Source organism: Equus przewalskii, chromosome 1 (assembly GCF_037783145.1).
Source record: "Equus przewalskii isolate Varuska chromosome 1, EquPr2, whole genome shotgun sequence".
Classification (NCBI taxonomy): Eukaryota; Metazoa; Chordata; class Mammalia; order Perissodactyla; family Equidae; genus Equus; species Equus przewalskii.
The window spans coordinates 178715945-178738024 of NC_091831.1; the positions used below are offsets into that span (position 1 = coordinate 178715945).

At 36.8% G+C, this 22080-nt stretch overlaps 1 long non-coding RNA gene and 1 pseudogene across 1 annotated transcript in view; both read right to left on the bottom strand.

The window, feature by feature from the left end:
• Positions 1-236: 236 nt before the first annotated feature.
• Positions 237-22080, bottom strand: part of LOC139084837 (uncharacterized) — an 85123-nt gene continuing 63279 nt past the window's right edge. The window contains exon 3 of the long non-coding RNA XR_011542631.1: positions 237-367. This is a non-coding gene — a long non-coding RNA (uncharacterized lncRNA). The remainder of the gene's footprint in view (positions 368-22080) is intronic.
• Positions 19741-21438, bottom strand: LOC103544303 (14-3-3 protein zeta pseudogene; annotated as a pseudogene).

Genomic DNA, 22080 nt, shown 5'->3' on the forward strand with positions numbered 1-22080 from the left:
GAGCTTGCTTGAAAATAATGTAAGATGACACGATGTAGAATATCTAGGAGGGCAACAAATTACCACAAAACTTAGCTGCCTGAAACAACACACGTGTATTATCTCACAATTTCTGTGAGTCAGGAGTCTGAACCAAACCAGCTGGGTCCCGCAGCTCAGGCTCGCTCACAAGGCTTCTGTCAAGGGTTCACCAAAGCCGCAGCTATCTCAACATTCAGCTGGCATGGGCTATGCTTCCAGGCTTGCTTGGTGGTCGTTGGCAGGATTTAGTTCTCTGTGGACTGGTAGGCAGGATCTCAGTTCTTCATCACACTGTTTTCTCCAAAGGGCAGCTCACAACATGGCAGCTGGCTTCACCAAAGTCAGCCTAAGAGGGAGGAGTGGACAAGAGAGAGGGAGAGAGAGAAGTCAGTCTTTTACAGCCTTATCTCGGAAGTGCCACCTGTAATTTTTGTTATATTCTATTCATTAGAAGCAAGTCACTAGGGGCAGCTCACACTCGAGCGGAGGGAATTAGATAAGAGTGTGAATACCAGAAGTTAGGAATCAATCATTGGGCTCCACTTTAGAACTAGCTTACCCGCTAGAGAATCAGAAGGGTAGAAAAGGACATGAAGTTGTGATACCAGAAAGAGAAATGCAGACCTGAATAACACTGGGCTGAATCCAGATTTAGCTATTGTCCTTCTCCTAAGAAAGAAATTTTTACATGGTATACAAAGATGATCCAAAGAGAGAATATACCGCTCAACTTTCACAAATTTTACACAGGTCTGCTATGGCATTAATACTTCTATTTTTGCTCAATATTTATTAAATATTAATTGCCTCTATGTTGAAAAGATGTTTACTGTTTCAGAGGTAACAAAAGTCTCTTCTTCATCCATTGCAAGACCAATTTCCATTATCTTATTCAACAGCCACACATTCCTCCAAAGAAATAAAAACAAAACTTTTTTAATTAAATTTAGCTCTAGTTCAGTCAAAGTAGGTTAACTCCGATGCTAGAGTTGGCCTACCCATAAAAGTCAGAAGGCAAGTGAGCTAAAATCATTTAGAATTCTACCACATCAAAAGACTGGAGTCTGCTAAATTCTACATGATCAGCTTTGGGCAGATGGTTTAAACTCATTGAGCCTGAGTTTCCTGGTATACGAAAGAGGAAGACAAAAATAGTAACAATATTAATTCATACTTCAAAGGTTAGATGGAGATTAATGATGTATACATTAGCATTTTGTCAACTATAAATACTGTGCATTTTTAGAAAGCTTTATGTAAAAAGTACTTAACACAAAGAAATTGGAAAGTGATAAGCTTCGGAAATTATACAAAATTTTTAATATCACCACTCATTTCTCTCCTACACAGAAAAATGAGAACATGCTGACCCAGTTTTCTTCAATTCACAATATTCTTAAATGTTAAGTAAAAATGCTTTATATCTTTAACTGATTGTTAATAGCATAGAGTGCCCACAAACACAGAGCAATCTGGAAATTCTGAAAATTCTTAGAAGATGCATTTGTTTATTAAATCTTGCTAAAATAAAGAGTCACAAAGGAGTTAACATAGGAATGAAAGCAAAGGAGAATATGATATGTATTGGAAGAAAGAACTATATTAAAATGAGCTCATTTTTATCAGAAGAAAATAGTTCTTATTTTAAAACAGATGTGTGTCCTTTTACAATTACAGAAGCTGAAATATAACAGTAATCTACAGCCATAAGGTAAGATTTCCATCTTTATGTGACATGAAAAATGTGCCGAGCCAAGACTTTCCCATAAACAAAATTGCTTTCTTCAACTCACACTTTAATGCAAGATATCAATCATCTGATGGATTTTATTACTCAGAATTTAGCTTTGTTTTTTGACAGATTGCTTTCAGTCAGCTTGAAGTACAATTGTATATCATCCCTACAATATACACATCTGAATTTGTGGACCCTTTTTTATTTTCAAAAAGAGTATTATCAATGGGAAGAAATACCTGGTGAGGCAGAATTAGTTTGACATGGACCATTTTAACTCGATGGTGTGGTTTTGATAACATGTCATTATTTATCCACAGTAGGTCTGAGGCTGCAGGCTTTATAGAAGACGTTAGGGGATAGCAATGTCTCGCAGCTGTGTGAACAACCCTTCTGTTTTGACATCTTTTTTTCCTCTTTCACATGCCTCTGTGTCAAACTATTCTCGTTCTGAATAAAAGGGCAGTATTGATATCAATACAATGCACTGACTACACAATACATTATAGGATGCATATTCATATATGGCAGTAAGGTCACCAAAAGCATAATTTTTCTTTGTAAGAATCAATCTACTATGGCCTCTACAGAGAACTGAAAGTAGCAAAAACTACACGGATGCGATTTTTGTCAGGAGCTCTCCAGCTCTCGAAGTAGCCAGTTTAAAGGGAGCTGCGATGACCCTCGTCGTTCACAGCCTACCTTGAATTTAGTATTCCCTGGGTGCACAAATAAAGAACAGCAATGCATATTAAAATAAAGATGTAGAGCCTTGAAATGAAGAGTTCACAGCCAAAGTTGCCATAAAATGTGCAGTCGATTTCCAGGTAGGACAAGTGTAAAGAATTTCTGGGGCTGTCCTTTACAGGGCCAAATTGGGAGTGATATTTGCCGAGGTCCTGGCAGATATGCAATCCTACCGGATCCCAGGTGCCTATGAATAAGCAGGATACTTGAAAAACCTTTTAACCTGTCTGTGATGAAAAATGCACGCTGGTTTAAACTCCCTCAGAACTTTAAATTAGCCGCTGCAGCACATTCGGCCGCACGGCCCACCAGTCCCAGAACCACCAAGCGCTAAGAAGAAAATAAGGTCTGTGGTTCCTTAAAAAAACCTTACCAAGTCCACTTATGAGGCTTTCCTTCTCCTCAGCAAAACGCTGAATTCCCAGGGCAGCCTCAGCTGTCATACTAAGGGGTGTGATTTTTGTTTTTGAAAATAAAGGATAACAGGGCAATCAAATTTAACTTGGGATCAGTGATGAAGACCCACATTCAGACGCTTGGAAGTGGAGATACTGTTAAATAACTCATCTCTGTGTAATCCCTGCTTATACAAGCGAGTCTCATCTCCATGGTTTTACTTCAATATTCTTTTAACAACTCTAAAATGAAATAAGAGAGCTGCCCAACGCACTTCATTATTGTTTTGAGAAGCTTGGTTGAAACACGTGCGTTGTGAGGCGTCCCGCATTCGCGTCTGCATGATCAGGTGTTCTGCTTTTCTTCAGGTCAAACCCTATCAGGCCTAACTTTCAGTTGGGTGGAAACTGGGCTCTAAAGGGCAGTCCAGATTCCCTAAAGCTGCCTTTTCCCCTCGCTAAGGAAAAGTCAAGAAATTGTTCTCGTATCTAAGTTGGTAAGAAATACATTTCTTCTGGTAATTTCACACTCCTTCAAAATCCTGTTCTTTGTGAGCTACTAGTATACAGTGTGTTAGTCTATATCCCCGGATCCGTATAGTGGCCACAGGATGAGGTTCCCATGACAACAAGCTTATACCCTCAGGTTCCTCCTTGGAAAAATCATTCGTATCCTTACCTCTTCTTAGTAACACACATCATTATATTCAATTTAACCAGAGCATTGTGATCATTCACCAATGTCTGGAATTGTCACATGGTCTCATCAGGGTTACCTGGGGAAAGATACGATCTAGAGATTACTGAAGTTAGAATCAGTGTCAGCCACATACAAAGTGCTCAGTAAATAGAAGACATCGACTGTGTCTTTGCTGACTATAGAGAGGAGTTTAACATATATCTCAGTATCAAATAAATCCACCTTCTCTGTTTAGTTTTGGTGAAGATTATAAATAATGCTCTTAGTGGCATATGTATGTGTCAATGTGTCAAACACCTTACTGAGACTTTTGCACATATTATTTCAGCAGAAGTAGAAAGGATCTGAACAGTGCCCAGCATTCAGAAGGAACTCAATGGTCCTTTCTTACCATCGTCTGCCTACATTACACATTTCACAATGTAAACTGACCTGCTTGGAATTACTTAGCTCCACTGTGAAGCACTTACGTTCTGCGTTGCATAACGGCACATTGGGTGAAGTCCTACAGTATGTGAGCCAAGTATACTTACCAATGGTACATGTAATTGGATTTAACCTAGAATGCTCTGGATTTGGCGTAAGTCTCTAAATAGGACATATTTGTATAAAACTATTCTTTTTTTTTTTAAAGATTGGCACCTGAGATAACATCTGATGTGAATCTTCTTTTGTTTTTTTCTTCTTCTTCTTCTCCTCAAAGCCCCCCAGGACATAGTTGCATATTCTAGTTGTTGGCCCCTCTGGTTGTGCTATGTGGGACGCCACCTCAGCATGGCTTGATGAGCAGTGCCAGGACCACACCCAGGATGCGAACCAGCAAACCCCGGGCCTCCCAAACAGAGCGTGTGCGAACTTAACCACTGGGCCACGGGACCAGCCCTAAAATTATTCTTGTAGAGGTGTGTTAGAATTATAATGATAGTAGGTATCAGCATGATTACTCCCATTTCCTAGATGATGAAACTGAGGCCAGGAGGGGTTAAGTTGCTTGCCCAAGGTCAAGCAAGTAATAAGTGGTAGAACAGAGCTTCAAACTAGCACTGCCTGAGCCCCCACTCTGGAACTTAACCACCGTACTCTACTCCTTCCCATTTTTTGAAGAAGTGGCATAATTTTAAGGCCAAAGGCAAGTTTCCAGCCCCTGGAATAAGTTCCAAAGATTTCATTATTTTTAAAAATTAACTTCAAGGAGCATCAACATCTTAATAATCTTTGAGGATTTCCTATCTGAAGGCAAATCCTAATGAAAAATATCATCAGAACAGTATCAAGGTAGTCAAATCCACCTCTCCCTTTCCCCTACCAGGCCCCTGATAATATCAGTAATAAATTCCAACACACTTCCACTGACGCTAACCGCTGCTTCAGCATCCACGTCAACGCCGTGTTCCCAGGAGCCCCTCGAGCAGTGAGAGCTAGCACAGAGATGAGACCTTTTCCCATCCTGGCCTTAGGCCCTCCCATTTCTGTTAATAGACTTGGAGGCATTATCAACATTTATCCAACTAACTTTTGCTGTAGGTCTGTAACTTCCCACGCATTGCGACTACAACAATAGCAAGCACAACAACTGCCCTCAAGGAACTCACAGGCTATCAGGAAAATAGACTTGAAAAAGTAAAAATCAACCATTGCCATCCTGCTGAAATCACATAGAAAACCATCGATGCAGTGATGAGAAGATTAATCAGATATTGGTGTGTCGGTGGCTGTAGGGAAAAATTCCAAGAGAAGGTGACATTTGAGCTAATCTTCCAAAAACAGATAAGAGTTGGTCAAGGAGAGACCATGAGTGGCAGGTCACCCTGGCACAGAAAACAGCACACAGCAGATTGCTTAAGAACCTGTGACCATATGTAAGGCTGGAAAGGTGAGCAAAGCTGGGTTATGAAGGGTTTTGTTTGACTTGCTAGAGTCTCTTTTGTCCTGAAAGAGGTGGGAAGATATTTAAGCATTTTAACCAGGTACATGACAGACTCACTATTATGTTTTATAAAGCTCTCTGGCTGTGCTGTGGCAGATCCATCGGAAGGGAGCAACATTTGAGGAGAGGACTTTTCTGAGGCTAGATCTGCAATAGTTCAAATGAAAAATTATGAAAAGCTGAACTAAGATAATCACAATGAAACTGGAGAGGAGAGGTCCCATTAGAGAAACACTGAAGTAGAATTTCTAGGACTTTGAGATTCAGTGGAGGTGGTCGAGCATGGGAACAGGAGGAATCCACGAGGAAGCCTGCATCTCTAGCTTGGGCAAATTCATATATGATGATCTCATCTGAAGAAAGAGGGGACAAAGAAAAGGCAGGGTTTTGAGGGGAAGATGATGAATTTATTTGGGGATAGTTTGCATTTGACATAGTCATAGTGCTTCCACATGGAGTTGCACACTTTGCAGTGTAAAATAAAGATATGAAGCACAGAAGATAGTAGACCTGGTATCTAAATGATGTTAAAAACAGGGGCACAGATGAACTCATCCAAGGAAAGTATGCTGAGAGGCAGTGAAAGTTCCTATGTTAGATTGTAGATGGCACTGTAATATAGTGGTTATGAGAGTGAGCACTGAAGCCAGACTGCCCAGGTTCAAACAATGGTTCCAACACTTATTACGTCTGTAATCTTGAGGAAACTGCTTGACCTCTCTGTGCCTCAGTGCCTTCATATGTAAAATGGGACTAATAATGGCACCTATTTCATGAGGATATTTTGAAATGTTAATACATGTAATGCAAAGCCTTAGAACATTGTCTGTCACACAACAAGCATGTAATACATTAGCTATTTACAGTGATAAAGATGATTGTCGATGATGATAGAAAAAATACACAATTTTTCCCCACTCTTAAGACCTTTCAATATAGAAGAGAAACACAAACACACTTATAAAATAAATAATAATAATTAATGGTGGGATAGCTAGTATCAAAAGAATGATATAGTCTCAACTGCTCAGTGAGTGCTGGGATGGATGGAGATGTTGGTAACTTAGTGGCAATACGTCTGTAACTTAGGTGGGACATGGCAATCATTGGGACCAAGAAGATGTACCAGTGTGAACACCCTAGAAAGATGTTAGTAAAGATAAATACTACCTGATAAACAATTTTGTTTAAGGCCAGCCCTGCCCATAAGTTTCATTTCTCATGTGGTACAAAAGACTCAGCCCAAGATGAAAAAAGTCTCAAACACCATGATGCCTTAAATATGGACAGGCTAGCCAGTGGAAGGCGGAGTAGACATTTTTATTATGGTTCACATAAATCACAGCAAGGATACTAGGTAGGAGCCACGAGAAGACAGACACTCAAGAGAAAGCGTCTAAAATCAAACCTATCCCTAGGTGAGAGTGGGTGGTCCTAGAAGGTCATAAATAAACGCCCTTGCACAGTAGGTATTCTAGCAAAGATGGGCTATGCTTGTCAGGAATTTATAGAAAGGATTCAAACACCAACTTCTTGATGATCCTCTAAGGCCTTATCCAATCTTAAGATTCTATAATAAGGACAATAGTTGAAACACTTTATATCTGTAACACGCATGGCAGAGATCGTGGTTAATAAGGGATACTATTACCCACTAGGCTCATCACAACTAGTATCAACACTAATATCATCACTAACTAGTATCTATGTTAATTTTTCTTCTTTTATTGCACTTCCAACTTTAAAGAGAAGTTAAAAAACTTTCCTAGCTTCTCATACAAAACCCTGGGGTGGGGTCTACCCTTTCTCTCTCAAAACAGATGAAATCCCCACTGGTATCTTCTGCAAATCCTGCAGGTGAGAGTTACTTGCTCTAATCTGATTTTACTATATCCTGGAGAAGCTCTCTACTTAGACCAGTTGGCCAGTTTTATGCTTATTCTGGCTCATTTTATGCCTGTTACAGGAAAAAAAAAGCTTTGTTCTTGTTTGTTTTTGAAGCAAATTTCTGGCTTTGTTTCTCTCTGTGTCACACAAAACTGATAGCACTCTAAGTAATTTTTAAAAAGTCTCAGGCACAGATAATATTTTTGCATGATTACCACTATTCAAAGAAAATGCTCCTCTCCCCCTAAAAAGCATGAAATTAATCAGCTACAGAAGTTATCTCTATATAGTATCATGCTAAAGATTTAATTAAAAAGAAGATTTTATGGAAGTCTTTTGTGGTAAGATGATAGTGTCTCTTCTACTTGTTTTAAGTGCACTATTCTCAGCAATGCAAAGCAATTAGGTAACTAGGAAGCTGTGTGTCTACCTCCGCCATAAAGCAGCTTTCTCTAGGCAATGGCCATTGCTACTGCCTGTCCAACGAGACAGTTTTACTGTTGTTCCCTTCTGAAATTCAATGGTTCCACACATAGCTCAATCTTCATCACCTTTTGATTATCTCAGGGGTTGGCAGTGGTCTAGGTCATTCAGAGTCCCATAAGTTCAGAAAGATTCTCAGGCATCAAAATGCTATGTGTAACGTACCTAATAGATCCTACTTTGATGAGTAGGAAAAAATGTTAGATCATACATCACAGTGATAATATGGCAGTACGGTATCGGCAGCGCATCCAACAGTTTTACTAATTGATCCACAGTTGACAGTATTATTTGCAGCAAGACTAGATATGGCTTATAAATATAAAATATGTAATGTTGGGATCTCCAGAATAGCCTTTTTGTTTCATGAACCAAATTCATAAAGCCTACAACGGCGTACACATTTTCTATTACCTCTTAAATGTGTCCTATGTCAATGAGAGCATATGTCTGTCTTTATTAGCGCTCTATGGCCTTTCATTCCTCGTTCTAACTAGCTTATGATATGTCCTTTCTCTCTCTCTCTCTTTCACCCAGTTTGGCAAATACCCTACTATTCGAAGATCTTGCCGACTTGCCCATCACCAAACAAACTACTGGTGCAAAGGGCCTATGGTATTGCTCAAATTAGAGGCCCTCTGTATGGGCTAATGGAGTTTTAACCTCATTCATGGATATTTTAATTGGCAAACAATCTGACACTCTATTAACAACATATCCTCAAATCAGTCTCTTTGAGTTAAAACCTATTTGTAACAGAACATCTCTCATCACCCATCTGAGCAAAATTTTAGACTGTTGGAAGCTTAGATTTGGCCACCTTTAATTGGAGATTTAATTGTGTAAGTTGGGTGCTAGTTCCCATCCCTTTGGCTTCCAGTTGGCTTTGCCCAAAGGGAGACATTAGCAGAAAATCCAGAGAGTAGGTCAGGAATGATACTGGATATTTATCCACTGGGATCTCGCTGCTCATTGCCATGGGTTTGTTGTGTTCCTCCACCAGAGGCTGCAGCTCCTGTCATGCAACCCTCTTATCCCTTTTGTGTTCTGGTAACTTCTCTCTTCTCTTACCCCTTCATTTTTCTTTCTTCTTTTCCTGGCCTCACAGAATTGGTCTATCCCTAGTTGGTTTCCTAAATCCTGTCCTGATCTTTGTAAAGAGTCCTTGTATCAAACTCTCGTCAAATCCCCTTTTGAATGTATCATAGGATGCCTGCTGAATCCCGGATGATACAATAGTCTTTAGCCAATTTTCCACTGTGTGTTTTCTCTTATTGATTTTTAGAAATTATTTTCCTACTCTGATTGTCAGCCTTCTGTCAGTTGTATGCATTACAAATGTTTAATCTGCAGCTTGCTCTGAACTTTATGCTGTTTTCTGTGGTATAAATATATATATAAATATAAAATTTAAGGTTGTAAAATACATTAAATATTTTCCCTTTGTCCTTTGTTTAATAAACTATTCCTTATCCCAAGTTTATAAAAAGATTTTCCTTTTTTTTTAGAGTTATAAATTTGCTTTTCTAAATAGATCCTCAATTTATTTTTTTGTAAAAATAAATATAAATTAAATTAAATATTTTAGTTTTTTTCCTCCCTGCTTAGCCAATTGTTTTAGTACCAGTTATTGAATAAATCACCCATTTCCAGTGTTCCATGAGGACCAGCTACACCCCTGCCCTTCCTACGGTTATTATTTCACTTTTTCTGCTTTAATCAGACTTAGCTGTTTTTCTATTGATTGTAGTCAAAACACTGTTGGCTCATATTGACCATAAGATATGCTTTAAAATGAGAAGGAAGTGAAGACAAGAAAGGCCCAACAAATTAGTAAAAATAATTATAACAAATAAACAAACAAACAAATAAATAAGATGATCAAGGCTTTGAGAGTTTCCATGATGAAAGATTCAGTTAATTGCGGAGATAGTTGTGCAAGTGGTAGGCAAAGAAAACACAATATTTCTAACAATTTTAGAAAAATAGCATTTCTAAAAGATAACAAAATCCAGTGTGTGTTCAAGGGGCTGGGTTGTTGAAATGGCACAAAGGTGAAGGTTAATGGAGTTGGAGAGGCAGGAAAGTTAACGCAAAGGTATTTATAAATATCCTTGCCCTGATGTTGACACCACTCAGGAAAATATCAGCAATAGCCAGCTATGTATCCTATCGTGTAAGAACATATGTGAACTCTAATCCCTGTCAGTTCTTTAATTAGTAAATAGAGTAAAAAGAGACACATTTTCAATAATCAAAAGGTTTATTAAAATCCACTAATATTTTCAATTTTTTTTCAGATTTTAAAATGAGAGAACAAGGGGCAAGCCCCGTGGCTCAGTGGTTAAGTCCGCACGTTCCGCTTCAGCAGCCGGGGGTTCACTGGTTCGGATCCCAGGTGCGGACATGGCACCGCTTGGCAAGCCATGCTGTGGCAGGCGTCCCACATATAAAGTAGAGGAAGATGGGCACGGATGTTAGCTTAGGGCTGGTCTTCTTCAGAAAAAAAGAGGAGGATTGGCAGCAGATGTTAGCTCAGGGCTACTCTTCTTAAAAAATAAGATGAGAGAGACATTCTAAAATGTCTAGTAAAGATGAATAAATAAAAAATAAAATTGTAAATATAATAATAAATAGCACTTATTGAGTGCCCATCTGCTTTGTTTAGTAGATGACGTGCTTTCCATTGATTAGCTCATTCAGTGTTTTAGGTTGTAGGGGGAGGAATCGAATCTAAAACTAATCTACCACTAATACATATCTTTCCGGTGCTTTCCCTACATACCTACTGCAATAGAAATTTTACAAAACACAAAATAAGCTTAATATGTTCTGATAAAGAGAAACTTCAGCTACTAAAACATATTCCATACTGCCTTACAAACTTACTTTACTCTGTAGCGCATCAGAACAAGTTGTAACAGTGAAGCTTTTTTCATATTAAACCTCTATTGAACTTTTCTCTAATTAATTAAAAATCTCATCAGGAGATAACCTTTACTTTGACACAGCATCTTTCAAAATATATTCTTGAAACTCCATTTGTTATATATTTTAATACCAAGTAAGAAGAGCTTAGACTAGGAATAAAAGAGTTGAATTAATTAGTCAACAATGATTAATTAGACATTTATCCAAAGTGAGATTTCAATTCTCTTCATCCCCTTGGCTTGATGCCACATTTTGTTTGTTTAATGAGAACTCTATCTTCTGTGAAGTTTATGATGAATTCAAAATTCTGGCATTTGGACACAAACATTTATTCTCATAATAGTTGGCAATAACAGTAACCATCCAGATTCTGTACAAATCTGAGTAGAAATCTTTTTTAAAAAAAAATGCTACTTAATTCTTTTCTAAAATACATTTTAAGAGGATTAAGTATCTGACCAAAATTATGTCAGTTAGTTGCTCTTTTAAATAGATGTTTGGCAAGTTTAACTGGATAAATATAGAGCATTTATCTAGGAGTCAGCCTAACTTAGGGCATAAAAAAATTTCCCAAAAATATGGTGGCATTCTTTTGACTTGATTTTAAATAACTATTGCATAGATAACAAAATTGCTAAGTAATTATACAAACAATAATTGATTGAAAAGTAGAAAGACTTCATGCATAAAGATTCTTGTTCTGCTGTTTGCTATTTAATCTCACAGCAATTAACATCATTTGGTTAACACCTTTCAAGTTTTGCTTAAGCATTCAAAAGTTTCCCAAGTGACTTTCTCCCTAAATATTTATGTTACAGGAAGTATTTTCCCTAGATATTTTAAATGGTTGGATTCCAAATTAATTTTCATTTTCAATCAGTTTCTGCTTGTAAATTTTGACTTCACTATACCCATTTATATAATTCCTCTATCTTCAATGGTGTTGGAACATAACAAGAAATCAAGAGCTGTTGCAAATTCAATTAATTTTATTTAAGCTTGTTAATATAGACATGAAATAAAAGTAGGGATGAGACATAATTTAGAGTTAATCCTCTACTTAATTCCTGTCGAATCAATATGCTGTAACTAGTGTCTGTTTTAGTTTTACAATCTTCTGACATTTTAGTCTTTGCATAAGTGTATTAGTTTACCAGAGCTGTTGTAACTAATCACCACACTTGATGGCTTAAAAAAAAGAACGAAAGAAATTTATCCTCTCACAGTTCTGGAGACCAGAAATCCAAAATCAGTGTTGGCAGGATCGGTTGCTGCTTGAGGTTCTGAGAGAGAATCCATTCGTGACTCTCTCCTAGTTTCTGGTTGCTGCAGGAATCCCTGGCATTTCCTAGCTTGTGGACACAACGCTCCAATCTCTGCCTCCATCTTCCCACGGCTTTATCCCCTCTGTCTCTCATAAAGACACGTTTCATTGGACTTAGCACCCACCTTGGTGATTCGGGATGCTCTCATCTTGGGACATTTTATCTACTTATTTATTAAATGTCCAAACCATATTTTCTTTATTATTATATCAGAATTATACAGAATTGGCCTCCTGCTTGACCCATCTTTCCTTATATTAGCTTCTCTTCACAATATTCGAGGTACTGGCCTTGTCCATTTCATAGTTCCTCCTACTTTTTTACTCTCTCTTCAGAACTCTTAATTTAATTTGATCTGTGAAGACCCTTTTTCCAAATAAATTCACAATCACAGGTACTGGGGGTTAGGATTAGGGCATATCTTTGGGGGGACCACAATTCAACCCACTACAATATGTTACATTACAAATTATTTTAAACTAATTTTTCAAATGAAATGAGATAGCTGAGATCAAATACATTACCATGCAGTAGAAAACTCTTTTTACCAGGGTCGTTTCCTCCATGAACTCTCTCTATGAATCACCAAGCAAATCAACTTTTCCTAACTCATATTTCCACCGTCGCACTCACATTATTGTGTCAGATATTTTTAAGTAACATTTTGCTAGTTGATCACCATGTAATCATGAGTCTTTTTCTGCTTACTTTGATTAAGGTGTTAATGTAATCAAAGTAACCATTCCAAAAGTAATATCCTCTTTGAAAGCAAAGAACATGACCACATTTTCGTTCCTTTTCACAAATCAATAAAACATTAATCTAGCACTTAGATTACTCTCAGTGATCATTTGTCTCTATGTAGAGTTGAATTATCATCCAACTCTCTGTTCAACCAACAGGGTACATTTTGATTCATTTTATTAGTCATCCACAAGAATAACCAACATATCACTGTTATAGACCAACTAAAGAGCTGAAGAAGTAATTAATGAAAAAATTAGTAAGTGGCATCTAAGTAACAAATTAAAATAGCTTCAAAGTTAAACCACTGAAAAAAAAAGTTGAGTTATGCTTTGTATGCTCTACAAACAGACACCAAATTTCTTGACCTTGAAATATGATGCTTAGTAACCCACAGGTAGGGTGATATTAAAGGCAAAGTAGAGGACGTTAGAGAAGCAAGTGCCAACTCACAGATGTAAGAAGCCATGTAACTAAAGAAGAGCACGAGGAAAACAAACTCATCGCTCAGGATGCAAACACATTTATTTGACAGTTTTACAGGCAAATGAGCATAGGTGTGAATTTCATTTTTGTGTGTGAATTTCCTGCTTCATTTTTTTTTTCTATTACCATTTACACTTTATTCACTGCTTTCAGTCATTAGGCAAAAAAAAATTCATAATTAAAAAGTAAAGAATTCACGCAGCCAATTAATTTATTCACACAAAACTAGGGAAATTTGACTGTTCTCTGTTTTCAGTGATATTAACAAAAAGATTGACTGTTTTACCCTCAACTAGTTGGACCTATCAAAATTTCTGATTTATTTTTCACGGTAAAATCACAGATTGACTTCGATGATCAATAAAGCATGTTAAAATCTGAAAAAATAAGGAATAAAATAAGCTTTTCATAAAGGACTATTTTTTTCAGTAAAGAAGTGCCCTTTACTCTGAGTTTGGCTTGTTTTGATGGTAAACCATCTGTTTTCTTAATGAAAAGGTAATGGCCGTAGATAGTAATTGTACTGATGGTGGTATGTAGCTTCTTATGACCTTGCTTGGCAAAAAATAACCTGTGACTGTTTCCCATTCTTTTTAATTTTAAATTATATTCAAATCTAAAATATAAGAGCCATTGATTTAGATAACAAAAATTATAAATCTAAAGGAAGTGTTAAGAAATTATACTTTACCTAGAATTGGTGTAAGGCTTATATGAGTTCACACCTGTAATGTGCTGAGAACAATCATTGGCACGTAATAAACACTATATGTGTTTGCATTTATTGTTATTTTTATCAAGTGTAGAAAAGTTTGAGAAGCACTCATGAACCCTTGATTTCCTGATTGAATCGTACATTGCCAGGTGTTGTCTCCTTTGTTTCTTACTTTAAAGGCCTCAGAAAAGTTCCTATGGCATGTCCATTGTATTTTGTGGTTGAACATAACCAAATGATAGCTCAGAAGAAAAGTCTAGGGAGATTTTTATAAAGTTAGGGGTTTCTATTATTTAACAGAACAAAACTTAATGTATTATTTAGCAAAAGAATTAGTTAAAAAACAATAAATACAAATGCAGTAGTGTGAGTTTATGGCTCCTAAGGCAGATCCAATTTATTGAAATGAAAAATACACCTAAAAACAGAATTGGTTCAGCTGTACATTAAAATGAAACAGCATAACCCCTCTGGCTCTCTGAGCTCTAATTATCTGGGCTTCTATGAAAAGATAATTGAATTTCTTATCTAAATATTGGATATTCCTCACCAACTAACTGAAAGTCAAAATTCTTTTCTGGATAAAACTTCAAATTATCAGGTATGATCCTGGGTTAATGACTCAAAGGACCACTATAAATTATATATTAAAATAAGTTTCAGATGATCTCGCTCGCTTTTGTAAGTGTAGATGTGGAAATCGATATTTCGAAATTAAGAAATGGTTGGAAAGCTAGAATCTAAATTAAAATTGACTGCTTCTCAATGTGTGGCAGAGAGTCAATGAATTTTTACTGTCATGAAATTGTTTAATATTGAGTAACTTACACTCTGAAATTGTCATTTAAAAATCTTAGACGATATTGTTGGGATTTTATAACTTTCAGTATCCCGCATATTTATGTTTTCAGATGTGGAAGTGAATGAAGAGCACTCAGATGAGATCAGGCGGTGCCTCTTCAGAGCTTGTTACATAGCAGGGCGCCCTATGGGGTTGGGCTGGGGAAGCATATTTGGTTTTCTCCGATTGGTCCTAAGTTATCAGTGGGACAAAAGTTACAGAAGCTGGCAGATACTCATCAGGTTCTGCTGTTTGGGGCCGATTGCTACAGAGGTCGTGGTTTGGCTGCCGTGCCTGGTTGCTAAAGAGGTTGTGGTCCAGAGTTCTATTTTTATTTATGGCCCGCCACTGCCCATTTATATATGCAGTCTCTCACAGATACATATATTTTTTCCTCTATAAAATTATTTGTACTGTAAGTTCCAATATGAATCTGTAGTAAAAGTTGTTCTTTGATTTATTAAAACCCTGTGATATTTATTTATATCTCACCAATAAATTAAAATGTAAAATAAGGTATGAATGTTCTCTTAGAACAAATCTTCAAATCCAACTCAGAGATCTTCTTTCAACATCTCATAAAATAAAAAGCCAGGGTTGCCAATCAGTCAACAAATATTTAAGGCATGCTTAAGAAAGTTATCATCCAAAACACAATGACATCAGCTTCATTGCCCCAAATTAGTCACTCTTTGCCTGGCAGTCACCTCTGGTTACAAACTCATCTGCTTAGAACAGGACTCCTCATGTTCGACTCCGACTCCTGGTCAGTGCGGTGCCCCTGCTCAGACCGCTGGCCCACTGGACTCCGGTCTGGCCAGCGGCTGCTGCTCTTACCAGCATTCTGGCCTCAGCAGAAAAGACGTGTGTACCTTCTAAAGCTCTGAACTTTCCACCAGCTTAATCTTCCAGTATTTATTTCTTGGATATATTCTAGGATATTCACATGTTCATCTTCTCACCAAAGAATAAGATAATTTTTGAATCATGTATGAGCAGTATTAAACTTATTTTTGTTAAAATAAATAACTAAAATTTCAAAGCATTATAAATCAATAAATACAGCAAAGGCGAAGAATGGTGAAAAGTATACGTTAAAATCAGTCACATTTCTAAAGCACATTCTGAAAGCAGGAGAAAGACTTGAGAAAAGTACCTTCTAAGCTAAATGTTGACACCAAAGAAGATAAAATGTATTTCTTAACATTAAAGTTAAACTGAAGAATAAAGTAAAAGAAAAATTGAGAGTTCATGTTTCTATTTTTTTTCTATTCATAAAACTTTTATTCCACTTACATCAACTCAATACACATGTTCTTAATAATTATGCTTGGATTGCTCATGAAAATTTCATAATATATTAAACAAAACTAGCCACCTTCTTAACTTATTTTCCTGATAAACGTTTTTACAGCACATGCATGTTAGATAAGTTTCCCAAAAAAGTCACAAAATCCAAAAACCTAAAAGAAGGTAAGCACTTGGGTTTTGTTTTACTTCTCTGCTTGATATCCATGAAATAATGGATATTGACCAATTCATTTTAACTGCATCTTTACTTGTATCTTTGTGCTTAGGTTGCTTAAAATATTTGAATGCAAATAAAATGAGTGTTGCAAAAATAATGAAAGCAAACATATAATAGGTAACTTTACAAATAATGCAATGTGAATAATTTCTGCCCTTCTCTAGACTAAACTGGGTCACAGCTTTGTCTAAAGGAACAATTCTGCAGCTATAATCAACAGTGTGCACATTGAGTTTGTGTATTCCACAGGTACACATGGAGTATGTATTTCTACCACAGTCTTTGAGGTGCTGCAAACCTTAACGTACTCACAATAACTATAGGAACAAATTATCTATCCTATCCTATATCATGACAAACCAATATGTAGGCAGTTTTCTTTGCTTAGACATAGAAGCAATTTTAACACAAGCCCTTATGAAGTCACAACGTAGAAAAGTACTAAAGTACTACTCATAAAAATTCCATATACCCATATTGGCCACCTCAAGAGGAGAACAGCTCTTAACAAAGTGAGTGTAGAAGGAACATACCTCAACATAATAAAGGCCATATATTATAAGCCCCACAGCTAACATCATACTCAATGGTGGAAACCTAAAAGCTTTTCATCTAAGATCAGGAATAAGACAAGATGCCTGCTCTCATCACTCTTATTCAACATAAGTTTGGAAGTCCTAGGCAGAGCAATTAGGCAACAAAAAGCAATAAAAGTTATCCAAATCAGAAAGGAAGAAGTATGACTGTCACTATTTGCAGATGGCATAATATTATATATAAAACCCTAAAGCTTCCACCAGAAAACTGTCAGAACTAATCAATTCAGTAAACTTGCAGGATACGAAATCAACATAGAAAAGTCAGTTGCGTTTCTACACACATAACAAACTATCACAAAGAGAAATTAATGAAACAATCCCATTTACAATTGCCTCAAAAAGAATAAAACACTCAGGAATAAATTTAACCAAGAAAGTAAAAGATCTGTACACTGAAAAATGGAAGACATTTATGAAAGAAACTGATATAAATAAATGGAAAGATAGTCCATGCCCACAGATTGGAAGAATTCATATTGTTAAAATGTCCATACCACCCAAAACAACCTACAGATTCAGTGCAATCTCTAAGAAAATTCCAGTGGTATTTTTCACAGAAATAGAGCAAACAACCTGAAGATTTGTATGGAACCACAAAAGACCCTAAATTGCCAAAGCAATCTTGAGGAAGAAGAGCAAAGCTGGAGGCATCACATTCTCTGGTTTCAAACTATATTACAAAGATATAGTAATCAAAACAGTATGGTATTGGCATAGGAAGAGACACACAGTTGAATGGAACAGAATACAGAAATTAACCCACATGTAGTATGGTCAATTAATTTATGACAGTGGAGCCAAAAATATACAATGGGAAAAGGACAGTCTTTTCTAAATGGTGCTGGGAAAACTAGACAGCCACATGAAAAAGAATGAAACTGGACCACTGTCTTAGATCATATGCAAAAATCAACTAAAAATGGATTAAAGACTTGAACATAAGAAACGACACGTTAAAAGTCCTAGAAGGAAACATGAGCAGTAAGTTCCATGACGTAGGTCTTGGTAATGATTTTTTTGTATTTGACATCAAAAGCAAAGGCAACAAAAACAAAAATCAGGAAGTGGGACTATGTCAAACTAAAAAGCTTTTGCATAGCCAAGGAAACCATCAACAAAATGAAAAGGCAACCTACTGAAAGGAAGAGAATATTTGCAAATCATATATCTGGGAAAGGGTTAATATCCAAAAGATATAAAGCATTCATGCAATTCAACAGCAAAAGAAAAACCAAGCAATCCAACTAAAAAATGGACAAAGGATCTGAGCAGACATTTTTCCAAAGAAGATATACAGATGGCCAACAGGTACGTGAAAAGATTCTCAACGTCACTAATCATCAGGGAAATGCAAATCAAAACCACAACGAGACATCACCTCATATGTGTTAAAATGGCTATTATCAAAAAGACAGGAAATAACAAATATCAACAAGAATGTGGAGGGGCCAGCCCCATGGCTGAATGGTTAAGTACATGCACTCCACTTTGGCTGCCCAGGGTTTCGCCAGCTCGGATCCAGGGCATGGACGTGGCACTGCTCATCAAGCCATGCTGAGGTGGCGTCCCACATGCCACAAACAGAAGGACCCACAACTAAAAATACACACCTATGTATCAGGGGGCTTTGGGGAGATAAAAGGAAAAATAAAAACAAACAAACAAACAAAAAAAACAAGAATGTGGAAAAAAGGAAATCCTTGTGCACGGTTGGTGGGAATGTAAATTTGTGTAGCCACTATGGAAAACAGTATGGAGGTTCCTCAAAATATTAAAAATAGAACTACCATAGGATCCAGAAATTCCACTTCTGGGTATTTATTCAAATGAAACAAAAACACTAACTTAAAAAGATATCTGCAGCCCATGTCCACTACAGCAGGATTAACAATAGCCAAGACAGGGAAACAGCCTAAGAGTCCATCAGTGGATGCATGGATAGAGAAATTGTGCTGTACATACACAATGGAATACTATGCAGCCATAAAAAGAATGAAATCTTGCCATTTGTGACAACATGGATGGACCTTGAAGACATGGTGCTAAATGAAACAAGCCATACAGAGAAAGACAAATACTATATGACCTGACTTATATGTGGAATCTAAAAAACAAACGAACAGGAGAAAGCAAATTCATAGATACAAAGAACAGACTGGTGGTTGCGAGAAGCAGGGAGTGGGGGATGGGTGAAATGGATGAAGGGGGTCAAAAGGTACAAACTTCAAGTTATAAAATAAGTAAGTCATGGAATGGAATGTACAGCTTGGTGACTATAGTTAACAATACTGTATTGTATATTTGAAAGTTACTAAGAGAGTAGATCTTAAAAAGTTCTCCTCACAAGAAAAACACATGTAATTATATGTGCTGATGGATGTCAACTAGATTTATTGTGGTGATCATTTCACAATATATACAAATATTGAATCATTATGTTATATGCCTGAAATTAATATAATGTTATATGTCAATTATATTTCAATAAAAAAAGAGTCTAATTGACAATAGCCAAATAAAATGATACACTTCTGGGAAAAAGAAATAAAGGTTCAAAACCTATAGGAAGAAATAACAAAACCTTATTAAAGCAAGATAAAATATCTTGTTAAAACAAGAGCTGAATAAATGGAGAAACAAATCAAGTCTGAATATTAAAAAAAAAATGAAAACAGATCAATCTTTAAATGTTAACTGGCTCTATTCCCCTAATGTTAAACATAAAAACTGTGTTAAACATAGAAATTCGAATAGAAGTAACATATATTTGTCATAAATTGTAATGGACAGCTATTTGTGGGGCAATATGGACAACAAACGGTCCACTGTATAAATTTCAGAATGAGAAATAGAAAAGTCGGGAGGCTGTTTAATTTCCCCTCCTTCTCCTGCTTCAGCTTTGCCTCCTTGGGTATTTGACCTCTACCCTGTCAAGCTGCCTCTCAGTGATTGCATTATTAGCATGCTGTCTGTGTGACTCTCTGTATCAAGTTCAGTAATGGCTTCATCCAAAGCTGCCTTGACGATCAAAGTGTCTATCGACAGATGAATGGATAAAGAAAATGTGGTGTGTGTGTGTGTGTGTGTATATATATATATATATATATATATATATACAATGGAATAGTATTCAGCCATAAAAAAGAAAGAAATCCTCCCATTTGCAACAACATGGATGGACCTTGAGGGCATTGTGCTAAGAGAAATGGGACAGATGGAGAAAGACAAGCACCATGATCTCACTAATACGTGGAATCTAAAATAACCAAATTCATCAAAACAGAGTCAGCTTTGCGGTTGCCAGAGTCAGGGGCAGTGGGGAAGGTGGCAAAATGGATGAAGGTGGACGAAAGGTAAAAACTTCCAATTATAAAATAAATAAGTTCCGGGGACGCAATGTACAACATGATGACTATAGTTAACAATGTTGTATTGTATGTTTGAAAGTTGCTAAGAGAGTATATCCTAAACGTTCTCGTCTCAAGGAAAGAAAACTTGTTCACTATGAGGTGATGAGTGTTAACTAAACTTACTGTGGTAATCACTTAGCAACATATACATATTTCAAATCATTATGTTGTATATCTAAACTTATATAATGCTATATATCAATTATATTTCAATAAAACTTGGAGAATAAAAGCTATCCTTGCAAGAGGGCAGTCTTTCTCTGGGAAGTTCAGACTCATACAATAGACACAGAGAACTTACAGCCCAAATCCGGTACAAGAGGATGTGTTGTTTGCATTTCCTATGTCTGATTTGAAAAGCTTCTTGGTATGCTTGCTGTGACTGATGCATAATCCCTTTCTTGTCATCACCAGCAGCAACCTGAGCCACGTAACAGTAGTACTCTCCTTTCAGTTTCAAGTAGAAGTCTTGGCTCTGTGCTTTGAAGCATTGGGATCAAGAACTTCAAGAGACAGTAAATCCTTTGCAGATATCTCTGAGGTCACTTTCCATTTCCTCTCTGTATTCTCAAGCCATCTGCTCTTTTTCCTAGCATCTTGTCTCATTTGCTCAATACTTGGGATGATCTTCCAAGATGACCTATGGGCTCCTGCAAGGTTTTTATAAGCAACCGAGAGACTTCTCTCCTCTTTGGATAATTCAGCCCCTTGCTCAGTTGCAGACCAAGCAGCTCGCCATGTCAACATATCTCTCAGCTTGCTTGGCCAGTTTGGCCTTCTGCACCAACATCTTTTCACCCACGCCTGGAAGTTTGTGTTGGAAGTGGGTGACAGTGGGATTTTCTGCAGTCCGTGAGCGATGGTAGTGGCAGGGCTGAAACCGTCCCTCGATCTCTCTGCTCACATCCTCCGTGTTTCTATTTTCAATTTGTGGCAAAATGTATAAGAAAGCACTATGAAAGAAATATTATTTCCTCATCCCTAAATTTATTACACTAGCTTCTTTTTCCTTGTGGAAGAGAGTTCCAAACTGGTCCTATGAACGCCTGCAGAAATTTCAGCTCAGGAAAAGATGAATGTTTATCCCATCACCAACCTCTTCAGTAAATTTTTCTCCAGGCTTTTACAGTGTTTGGCAACAAGTCACGTATTCAGGTGTCTGGCCGGGTTTGACTGCCTTGGGTCTCCCTGCTTCCTTCTGAATTCCGGTTACCACAGTACTGTATTTGAATAGAAATCAGCTTCTTTGCCACCTACATTTTCCTTTTAAAACAGTCTTGAAATCTTCATAGTTACAACAAAGGTTGTATATAATCAGCATTGTCTATAATTAACTCTACCTCTTAATTCTTAAATTGACCTAATTAACACAAACATTTCAAACACGTTTCCCCTTGAAAGTAATATATAGTATGGTTTACTACGCTATGTTAGAAAAACTGACAAACCCTGAAGTTACTATTGTCAGAATATATTATTTCAACATGATAACTTAGCAAAATGGGGCACAAAAATTTTAGGTTTATTAACATATAATTTGCAATTTTATACATTTAAAAATCCACAAAATGAAATATTTTATAACTTTTTGAATCTATTGAGAGTA